Genomic DNA, 10681 nt, shown 5'->3' with positions numbered 1-10681 from the left:
ATATATGCAGGATAAATGAGCAAAAATAGTACAAAAGAAAACACAAATGGAAAATTACTTAAAGGACAAATAAAACATTTAAGCACAGGAAAAAAACAAACATAAAGCACCAGAGACACTGCCAGCACAAATGGAACAGGATAACACACCTCACTAAGGGCAGGACCCAATATTGCAGGAGGTCTCCCACACAAGTACGAAATAGGCCCGACCCTGCTTAGCTTCCGAGATCAGACGAGATCGGGCGTTCTCAGGGTGGTATGGCCGTAGGCAGCCCTGTCCCCGCCAAGAGCCCTCTCGGGGGACCAGAACCACGCTCCCACCCCACGCTACAGCCCCACCGACCCACGCACAGCGGCGGCACGCATCTACGACACACACCTGCCCCAACACGACGACCCCCCACACCACCCGCTCACGTCCCCACGCACCCCTGCCCCCGCAGAGAGGCCCCTCGGCTCACCGGCACCACGCTCCACCCCACGCAGGGGGGCAGCAGGCACCACCCACCCACACCTGCCCCACCACGACGACCCCCAGCACCACCCGCTCACGTCCCCACGCACCCCTGCCCCCCCAAAGAGGCCCCTCGGCTCACCGGCACCACGCTCCACCCCACGCTACGGCCCCACGCAGGGGGGCAGCAGGCAACGCCCACCCACACCTGCCCCACCACGACGACCCCCAGCATCACCTCTACACATCCCCACGCACACCTGCCCGCCCGCCCCACCGCAACTCCTCTCGCCTAAGCACAGCCACGCTCCCACCCCACACCGCAGCCCCACCCACCCACAGAGCAGAGCGCCAGACAATCGCAAAGCACACCTGCCCCACCACCACGACCCCCCGCCCTCCCCCGCACACACCTGCCCCTCCGCAACACCCCACCCGCACCACCGCAGCGAGAAAACGGGGGCCGGCCCGCGGCCCCCGCCAAGGGCAAAAGCCTACAGCACCCGGTATTCCCAGGCGGTCTCCCATCCAAGTACTAACCGGGCCCGACCCTGCTTAGCTTCCGAGATCAGACGAGATCGGGTGTTCTCAGGGTGGTATGGCCGTAGGCAGCCCTGTCCCCGCCAAGAGCCCTCTCGGGGGACCAGAACCACGCTCCCACCCCACGCTACAGCCCCAACGACCCACGCACAGCGGCGGCACGCATCTACGACACACACCTGCCCCAACACGACGACCCCCCACACCACCCGCTCACGTCCCCACGCACCCCTGCCCCGCAGAGAGGCCCCCTCGGCTCACCGGCACCACGCTCCACCCCACGCAGGGGGGCAGCAGGCACCACCCACCCACACCTGCCCCACCACGACGACCCCCAGCACCACCCGCTCACATCCCCACGCACCCCTGCCCCCCAAAGAGGCCCCTCGGCTCACCGGCACCACGCTCCACCCCACGCTACGGCCCCACGCAGGGGGGCAGCAGGCAACGCCCACCCACACCTGCCCCACCACGACGAGCCCCAGCATCACCTCTACACATCCCCACGCACACCTGCCCGCCCGCCCCACCGCAACTCCTCTCGCCTAAGCACAGCCACGCTCCCACCCCACACCGCAGCCCCACCCACCCACAGAGCAGAGCGCCAGACAATCGCAAAGCACACCTGCCCCACCACCACGACCCCCGCCCTCCCCCCGCACACACCTGCCCCTCCGCAACACCCCACCCGCACCACCGCAGCGAGAAAACGGGGGCCGGCCCGCGGCCCCCGCCAAGGGCAAAAGCCTACAGCACCCGGTATTCCCAGGCGGTTCTCCCATCCAAGTACTAACCGGGCCCGACCCTGCTTAGCTTTCCGAGAATCAGACGAGATCGGGCGTTCTCAGGGTGGTATGGCCGTAGGCAGCCCTGTCCCCGCCAAGAGCCCTCTCGGGGGACCAGAACCACGCTCCCACCCCACGCTACAGCCCCAACGACCCACGCACAGCGGCGGCACGCATCTACGACACACACCTGCCCCAACACGACGGACCCCCACACCACCCGCTCCACGTCCCCACGCACCCCTGCCCCGCAGAGAGGCCCCTCGGCTCACCGGGCACCACGCTCCACCCCACGCAGGGGGGCAGCAGGCACCACCCACCCACACCTGCCCCACCACGACGACCCCCCAGCACCACCCGCTCACGTCCCCACGCACCCCTGCCCCGCAGAGAGGCCCCTCGGCTCACCGGCACCCCGCTCCACCCCACGCAGGGGGGCAGCAGGCACCACCCACCCCACCCTGCCCCCACCACGACGACCCCCAGCACCCACCCGCTCACGTCCCCACGCACCCCTGCCCCCCAAAGAGGCCCCTCGGCTCACCGGCACCACGCTCCCACCCCACGCTACGGCCCCACGCAGGGGGGCAGCAGGCAACGCCCACCCACACCTGCCCCACCACGACGAGCCCCAGCATCACCTCTACACATCCCCACGCACACCTGCCCGCCCCCGCCCCACCGCAACTCCTCTCGCCTAAGCACAGCCACGCTCCCACCCCACACCGCAGCCCCACCCACCCACAGAGCAGAGCGCCAGACAATCGCAAAGCACACCTGCCCCACCACCACGACCCCCGCCCTCCCCCCGCACACACCTGCCCCTCCGCAACACCCCACCCGCACCACCGCAGCGAGAAAACGGGGGCCCGCCCCGCGGCCCCCGCCAAGGGCAAAAGCCTACAGCACCCGGTATTCCCAGGCGGTCTCCCATCCAAGTACTAACCGGGCCCGACCCTGCTTAGCTTCCGAGATCAGACGAGATCGGGCGTTCTCAGGGTGGTATGGCCGTAGGCAGCCCTGTCCCCGCCAAGAGCCCTCTCGGGGGACCAGAACCACGCTCCCACCCCACGCTACAGCCCCAACGACCCACGCACAGCGGCGGCACGCATCTACGACACACACCTGCCCCAACACGATGACCCCCACACCACCCGCTCACGTCCCCACGCCACCCCTGCCCCGCAGAGAGGCCCCTCGGCTCACCGGCACCACACGCTCCACCCCACGCAGGGGGGCAGCAGGCACCACCCACCCACACCTGCCCCACCACGACGACCCCCAGCACCACCCGCTCACGTCCCCACGCACCCCTGCCCCGCAGAGAGGCCCCTCGGCTCACCGGCACCACGCTCCACCCCACGCAGGGGGCAGCAGGCACCACCCACCCACACCTGCCCCCACCACGACGACCCCCAGCACCACCCGCTCACATCCCCACGCACCCCTGCCCCCCCAAAGAGGCCCCTCGGCTCACCGGCACCACGCTCCACCCCACGCTACGGCCCCACGCAGGGGGGCAGCAGGCAACGCCCACCCACACCTGCCCCACCACGACGACCCCCCAGCATCACCTCTACACATCCCCACGCACACCTGCCCGCCCGCCCCACCGCAACTCTCCTCTCGCCTAAGCACAGCCACGCTCCCACCCCACACCGCAGCCCCACCCACCCACAGAGCAGAGCGCCAGACAATCGCAAAGCACACCTGCCCCACCACCACGACCCCCGCCCCCCCCCCCGCACACACCTGCCCCCCCGCAACACCCCACCCGCAACCACCGCAGCGAGAAAACGGGGGCCGGCCCGCGGCCCCCTGCCAAGGGCAAAAGCCTACAGCACCCGGTATTCCCAGGCGGGTCTCCCATCCAAGTACTAACCGGGCCCGACCCTGCTTAGCTTCCGAGATCAGACGAGATCGGGCGTTCTCAGGGTGGTATGGCCAGTAGGCAGCCCTGTCCCCGCCAAGAGCCCTCTCGGGGGACCAGAACCACGCTCCCACCCCACGCTACAGCCCCAACGACCCACGCACAGCGGCGGCACGCATCTACGACACACACCTGCCCCAATACGATGACCCCCACACCACCCGCTCACGTCCCCACGCACCCCTGCCCCGCAGAGAGGCCCCTCGGCTCACCGGCACCACGCTCCACCCCCAGGGGGCAGCAGGCACCACCCCCCCACACCCGCCCCACCACGACGACCCCCAGCACCACCCGCTCACGTCCCCACGCACACCCTGCCCCGCAGAGAGGCCCCTGGCTCACCGGCACCACGCTCCACCCCACGCAGGGGGCAGCAGGCACCACCCACCCACACCTGCCCCCACCACGACGACCCCAGCACCACCCGCTCACGTCCCCACGCACCCCTGCCCCCAGAGAGGCCCCTCGGCTCACCGGCACCACGCTCCACCCCACGCAGGGGGGCAGCAGGCACCAGCCCACCCACACCCCTGCCACCACGACGACCCCCAGCACCACCCGCTCACGTCCCCACGCACCCCTGCCCCCAAGAGGCCCCTCGCTCCGCACCAGCCTCCACCCCACGCTACGGCCCACCAGGGCAGCAGCAACGCCCACCACACCTGCCCACCACACGACCCCAGATCCTAACATCCCACGCACACCTGCCCGCCGCCCCACCGCAAACTCCTCTCGCCTAAGCACAGCCACGCTCCCACCCCACACCGCAGCCCCACCCACCCACAGGAGCAGAGCGCCAGACAATCGCAAAGCACACCTGCCCCCACCACCACGACCCCCGCCCCCCCCCCCACCCACCTGCCCCTCCGCCACAACCCCACCCGCACCACCGCAGCGAGAAAACGGGGGCCGGCCCGCGGCCCCCGCCAAGGGCAAAAGCCTACAGCACCCGGTATTCCCAGGCGGTCTCCCATCCAAGTACTAACCGGGCCCGACCCTGCTTAGCTTCCGAGATCAGACGAGATCGGGCGTTCTCAGGGTGGTATGGCCGTAGGCAGCCCTGTCCCCGCCAAGAGCCCTCTCGGGGGACCAGAACCACGCTCCCACCCCACGCTACAGCCCCAACGACCCACGCACAGCGGCGGCACGCATCTACGACACACACCTGCCCCAACACGACGACCCCCACACCACCCGCTCACGTCCCCACGCACCCCTGCCCCGCAGAGAGGCCCCTCGGCTCACCGGCACCACGCTCCCACCCCACGCAGGGGGGGCAGCAGGCACCACCCACCCACACCTGCCCCACCACGACGACCCCCAGCCACCACCCCTCACGTCCCCCCGCACCCCCGCCCCCGCAGAGAGGCCCCTCGGACTCAACCGGCACCACGCTCCACCCCACGCAGGGGGGCAGCAGGCACCACCCACCCACACCTGCCCCACCACGACGACCCCCAGCACCACCCGCTCACGTCCCCACGCACCCCTGCACCCCCAAGAGGCCCATCGGGCTCACCGGCACCGACCGCTCCACCCCACGCTACGGCCCCACGCAGGTGGGGCAGCAGGCAACGCCCACCCACACCTGCCCCACCACGACGAGCCCCAGCATCACCTCTACACATCCCCACGCACACCTGCCCGCCCCGCCCCCACCGCAACTCCTCTCGCCTAAGCACAGCCACGCTCCCACCACCACCCGCAGCCCCACCCACCCACAGAGCAGAGCGCCAGACAATCGCAAAGCACACCTGCCCCACCACCACGAACCCCCGCCCCTCCCCTCCCGCACACACCTGCCCCTCCGCAAACACCCACACCCGCCACCACCGCAGCGAGAAAACGGGGGCCGGCCCGCGGGCCCCCGCCAAGGGCAAAAGCCCTACAGCACCCGGTATTCCCAGGCCGGGTCTCCCATCCAAGTACTACCCGGGCCCGACCCTGCTTAGCTTCCGAGATCAGACGAGATCGGGCGTTCTCAGGGTGGTATGGCCGTAGGCAGCCCTGTCCCCGCCAAGAGCCCTCTCGGGGGACCAGAACCACGCTCCCACCCCACGCTACAGCCCCACCGACCCACGCACAGCGGCGGCACGCATCTACGGACACACACCTGCCCCAACACACGATGACCCCCACACCACCCGCTCACGTCCCCACGCACCCCTGCCCCGCACAGAGAGGCCCCTCGGCTCACCGGCCACCAACGCTCCACCCCCACGCAGGGGGGCAGCAGGCACCACCCACCCACACCTGCCCCACCACGACGACCCCCAGCACCACCCCGCTCACGTCCCCACGCACCCTGCCCGCAGAGAGGCCCTCGGCTCACCGGCACCACGCTCCACCCCACCCGTGGGGGCAGCAGGCCACCACCACCCACACCTGCCCCACCACGACGACCCCCAGCACCACCCGCTCACCGTCCCACCACCCCTGCCCCCGCAGAGAGGCCCCTGGCTCACCGGCACCACGCTCCACCACACGCAGGGGGGCAGCAGGCACCACCCACCCACACCTGCCCCACCACGACGACCCCAGCCCACACCACCCCCCTGCTCACGCCCCACGCCACCTGCCCCAAGAGGCCCCTCGCTCACCGCACCACGTCCACCCCAGCTACGCCCCACCAGGGGGCAGCAGGCAACGCCCACCCACACCTGCCCCACCACGACGACCCCAGCTCCTCTACACATCCCCACGCACACCTGCCCGCCCGCCCCACGCAACTCCTCTCGCCAAGCACAGCCACGCTCCCACCCCACACCGCAGCCCCACCCACCCACCCAGAGCAGAGCGCCAGACAATCGCAAAGCACACCTGCCCCACCACCACGACCCCCGCCCTCCCCCGCACCACACCTGCCCCTCCGCAACACCCCACCCGCACCACCGCAGCGAGGAAAACGGGGGCCGGCCCGCGGCCCCCGCCAAGGGCAAAAGCCTACAGCACCCGGTATTCCCAGGCGGTCTCCCATCCAAGTACTAACCGGGCCCGACCCCTGCTTAGCTTCCGAGATCAGACGAGATCAGGGCGTTCTCAGGGTGGTATGGCCGTAGGCAGCCCTGTCCCCCGCCAAGAGCCCTCTCGGGGGACCAGAACCACGCTCCCACCCCACGCCTACAGCCCCAACGACCCACGCACAGCGGCGGCACGCATCTACGACACACACCTGCCCCAACACGATGACCCCCACACCACCCGCTCACGTCCCCACGCACCCCTGCCCCGCAGAGAGGCCCCTCGGCTCACCCGGCACCACGCTCCACCCCCACGCAGGGGGGCAGCAGGCACCACCCACCCACACCTGCCCCACCACGACGACCCCCAGCACCACCCGCTCACGTCCCCAGCACCCCTGCCCGCCGAGAGGCCCCTCGGCTCACCGGCACCACGCTCCACCCCACGCAGGGGGGCAGCAGCACACCCACCCACACCTGCCCACACGACGACCCCAGCAACCACCCGCCCCTAGTCCCACGCCACCCTGCCAAGAGGCCCCTCGGCTCACCGGCACCACGCTCCACCCCCACGCTACGGCCCCACGCAGGGGGCAGCAGGCAACGCCCACCCACACCTGCCCCACCACGACGACCCCCAGCATCACCTCTACACATCCCCGCACACCTGCCCCCCCGCCCGCCCCACCGCAACTCCTCTCGCCTAGCACAGCCACGCTCCCACCCCACACCGCAGCCCCACCCACCCACAGAGCAGAGCGCCAGACAATCGCAAAGCACACCTGCCCCACCACCACGACCCCGCCCTCCCCCGCACACACCTGCCCTCCGCAACACCCCACACCGCACCACCGCAGCGAGAAAACGGGGGCCGGCCCGCGGCCCCCGCCAAGGGCAAAAGCCTACAGCACCCGGTATTCCCAGGCGGTCTCCCATCCAAGTACTAACCGGGCCCCGACCCTGCTTAGCTTCCGAGATCAGACGAGATCGGGCGTTCTCAGGGTGGTATGGCCGTAGGCAGCCCTGTCCCCGCCAAGAGCCCTCTCGGGGGACCAGAACCACGCTCCCACCCCACGCTACAGCCCCAACGACCCACGCACAGCGGCGGCACGCATCTACGACACACACCTGCCCCAACACGACGACCCCCACACCACCCCCGCTCACGTCCCCACGCACCCCTGCCCCGCAGAGAGGCCCCTCGGCTCACCGGCACCACGCTCCACCCCACGCAGGGGGGCAGCAGGCACCACCCACCCACACCTGCCCCACCACGACGACCCCCAGGCACCACCCGCTCACGTCCCCACGCACCCTGCCCCGCAGAGAGGCCCCTCGGCTCACCGGCACCACGCTCCACCCCACGCAGGGGGGCAGCAGGCACCACCCACCCACACCTGCCCCACCACGACGACCCCCAGCACCACCCGCTCACGTCCCCACGCACCCCTGCCCCCCAAGAGGCCCCTCGGCTCACCGGCACCACGCTCCACCCCACGCTACGGCCCCACGCAGGGGGGCAGCAGGCAACGCCCACCCACACCTGCCCCACCAGCGACCCCCCAGCATCACCTCTACACATCCCCACGCACACCTGCCGCCCGCCCCACCGCAACTCCTCTCGCCTAGCACAGCCACGCTCCCACCCCACACCGCTCAGCCCCACCCACCCACAGAGCAGAGCGCCAGACATCGCAAAGCACACCTGCCCACACCACAGACCCCCGCCCTCCCGAACACACCTGCCCCTCCCGCAAACCCCACCCGCACCACCGCAGCGAGAAAACGGGGGCCGGCCGCGGCCCCCGCCAAGGGAAAAGCCTACAGCACCCGGTATTCCCAGGCGGTCTCCCATCCAAGTACTAACCGGGCCCGACCCTGCTTAGCTTCCAAGATCAGACGAGATCGGGCGTTCTCAGGGTGGTATGGCCGTAGGCAGCCCTGTCCCCCGCCAGAGCCCTCTCGGGGACCAGAACCACGCTCCCACCCCACGCTACAGCCCCACGACCCACGCACAGCGGCGGCACGCATCTACACACACACCTGCCCCACACACGATGACCCCCACACCACCCCCTCCCCGCTCCACGTCCCCACGCACCCTGCCGCAGAAGGCCCCTCGCTCACCGGCACCACGCTCCACCCCACGCAGGGCGCAGCAATGCCACCCACCCACCTGCCCCACCACGACGACCCAGCACCACCCGCTCACGTCCCCACGCACCCCTGCCCCGCACAGAGGCCCCTCGGCTCACCGGCACCACGCTCCACCCCACGCAGAGGGGGCAGCAGCACCACCCCACCCACACCTGCCCACCACGACGACCCCAACACCACCCGCTCACGTCCCCCACGCACCCCTGCCGCAGAGAGGCCCTCGGCCTCCGCACCCGGCTCCACGCTCCACCACACGCAGGGGGGCAGCAGGAACACCCACCCACACCCTGCCCCACACGACACCCCAGCACACCCGCTCACTCCCCACGCACCACCTGCCGCAGGAGAGGCCCCTCGGCTCACCGGCACCACGCTCCACCCCACGCAGGGGCAGAGGAAACAACCACCCACACCTGCCACCACGACGAGCCCCCCGCACCACCCGCTCACGTCCCCACGCACCCCTGCCCCGCAGAGAGGCCCCTCGGACCTCACCGGCACCACGCTCCACACCCACGCTAAGCCCCAAGCGGGGGGCAGCAGGCACGCCCACCCACACCGCCCCACCACGACGCCCCCAGCACACCTACACATCCCCCGCACACTGCCCGCCCCGCCCACCGCAACTCCTCTCCCTGAGCACAGCCACGTCCCACCCCACACCGCCAGACCACCCACCCACAGAGAGACGCCAGACAACGCAAACAAACCTGCCCCCCACCAACACGCCCAGCCCCCCCCGCCCACACTGCCCCTCGCAAACCACCCCACCCGCACCACCGCACAGCGAGAAAACGGGGGGGCGGCCCGCGGCCCCCGCAAGGGCAAAAGCCTACAGCACCCGGTATTCCCAGGCGGTCTCCATCCAGTACTAACCGGGCCGACCCTGCTTAGCTCCGAGATCAGACGAGATCGGGCGTTCTCAGGGTGGTATGGCCGTAGGCAGCCCTGTCCCCGCCAAGAGCCCTCTCGGGGGACCAGAACCACGCTCCCACCCACGCTACAGCCCCACGACCACGCACAGCGGGGCACGATCATCTACGACACACACTGCCCCAACACGATGAAAAACCTAGTACAGCGTACGCATGCCAGAGGATCCTCCCCTCCCCGGCTCACCGGCACCACGCTCCACCCCGCAGGGGCAGCAGCACCACCACCCACACTGCCCCACCACGAGACCCCCAGCACCACCCGCTCACGTCCCACGCACCCCTGCCCCGCAGAGAGGCCCCTCGGCTCACCGGGACACCACGCCCACCCCACGCAGGGGGGCAGCAGGCCACCCACCCACACTGCCCACCCCACGACGACCCCCGCACCACCCCTCACGTCCACACGCACCCCTGCCCCGCAAGAGGCCACTGGCTCACCCGGCACCAAGCTCACCCCACCGCACGACCACCAACAGGGGGCAGCCAGGCCACGCCCACCCACCACATGCCCCACCACGACGACCCCAGCAACCTCTACACATCCCCACGCACACGCCCACGCCCGCCCCACCGCAAATCCTCTCGCCTAAGCACAGCCACGCTCCCACCCCCACACCGCAGCCCCACCCACACAGAGCAGACGCCAGACAATCGCAAGCACACCGCCCCACCACACGACCCCCCTCCCCGCACACACCTGCCCCTCCGCACACACCCCACCCCCACCACCGCCAGCGAGAAAACGGGGGCCGCCCGCGGCCCCCGCCAAGGGCAAAAGCTACAGCACCCGGTATTCCCAGCGGCGGTCTCCCATCCACCCCAGTAAACCGGGCCCGACACCTTGCTTAGCTTCCGAGATCATAGACGAGATCGGGCGTTCTCAGGGTGGTATGGCCGTAGGCAGCCGTCAACCGCCAA

The 10681-nt window shown here is 70.4% G+C and overlaps 8 non-coding genes and 2 pseudogenes across 8 annotated transcripts; all 10 read right to left on the bottom strand.

Annotated features, from left to right (window-relative positions):
* Positions 1-947: 947 nt before the first annotated feature.
* Positions 948-1066, bottom strand: LOC115347809. The gene has a single exon (XR_003925620.1). It is a non-coding gene; the product is annotated as a 5S ribosomal RNA (ribosomal RNA).
* Positions 1067-1740: 674 nt separating this feature from the next.
* LOC115347862 lies at positions 1741-1862 on the bottom strand (annotated as a pseudogene).
* An 816-nt stretch (positions 1863-2678) lies between these two features.
* LOC115347846 lies at positions 2679-2797 on the bottom strand. The gene has a single exon (XR_003925656.1). It is a non-coding gene; the product is annotated as a 5S ribosomal RNA (ribosomal RNA).
* Positions 2798-3613: 816 nt separating this feature from the next.
* On the bottom strand, positions 3614-3734 carry LOC115347859. Its single transcript, XR_003925669.1, has one exon. It is a non-coding gene; the product is annotated as a 5S ribosomal RNA (ribosomal RNA).
* A 914-nt stretch (positions 3735-4648) lies between these two features.
* Positions 4649-4767, bottom strand: LOC115347845. The gene has a single exon (XR_003925655.1). It is a non-coding gene; the product is annotated as a 5S ribosomal RNA (ribosomal RNA).
* An 826-nt stretch (positions 4768-5593) lies between these two features.
* LOC115347857 lies at positions 5594-5714 on the bottom strand. The gene has a single exon (XR_003925667.1). It is a non-coding gene; the product is annotated as a 5S ribosomal RNA (ribosomal RNA).
* Positions 5715-6651: 937 nt separating this feature from the next.
* On the bottom strand, positions 6652-6772 carry LOC115347860. Its single transcript, XR_003925670.1, has one exon. It is a non-coding gene; the product is annotated as a 5S ribosomal RNA (ribosomal RNA).
* A 798-nt stretch (positions 6773-7570) lies between these two features.
* LOC115347852 lies at positions 7571-7690 on the bottom strand. Its single transcript, XR_003925662.1, has one exon. It is a non-coding gene; the product is annotated as a 5S ribosomal RNA (ribosomal RNA).
* A 799-nt stretch (positions 7691-8489) lies between these two features.
* Positions 8490-8608, bottom strand: LOC115347848. Its single transcript, XR_003925658.1, has one exon. It is a non-coding gene; the product is annotated as a 5S ribosomal RNA (ribosomal RNA).
* A 1049-nt stretch (positions 8609-9657) lies between these two features.
* LOC115347868 lies at positions 9658-9772 on the bottom strand (annotated as a pseudogene).
* Between the last annotated feature and the right edge of the window lie 909 nt (positions 9773-10681).

The sequence above is a fragment of the Aquila chrysaetos genome, chromosome 10 (assembly GCF_900496995.4).
Source record: "Aquila chrysaetos chrysaetos chromosome 10, bAquChr1.4, whole genome shotgun sequence".
Classification (NCBI taxonomy): Eukaryota; Metazoa; Chordata; class Aves; order Accipitriformes; family Accipitridae; genus Aquila; species Aquila chrysaetos.
This window is presented reverse-complemented; position numbering and strand designations above follow the sequence as displayed.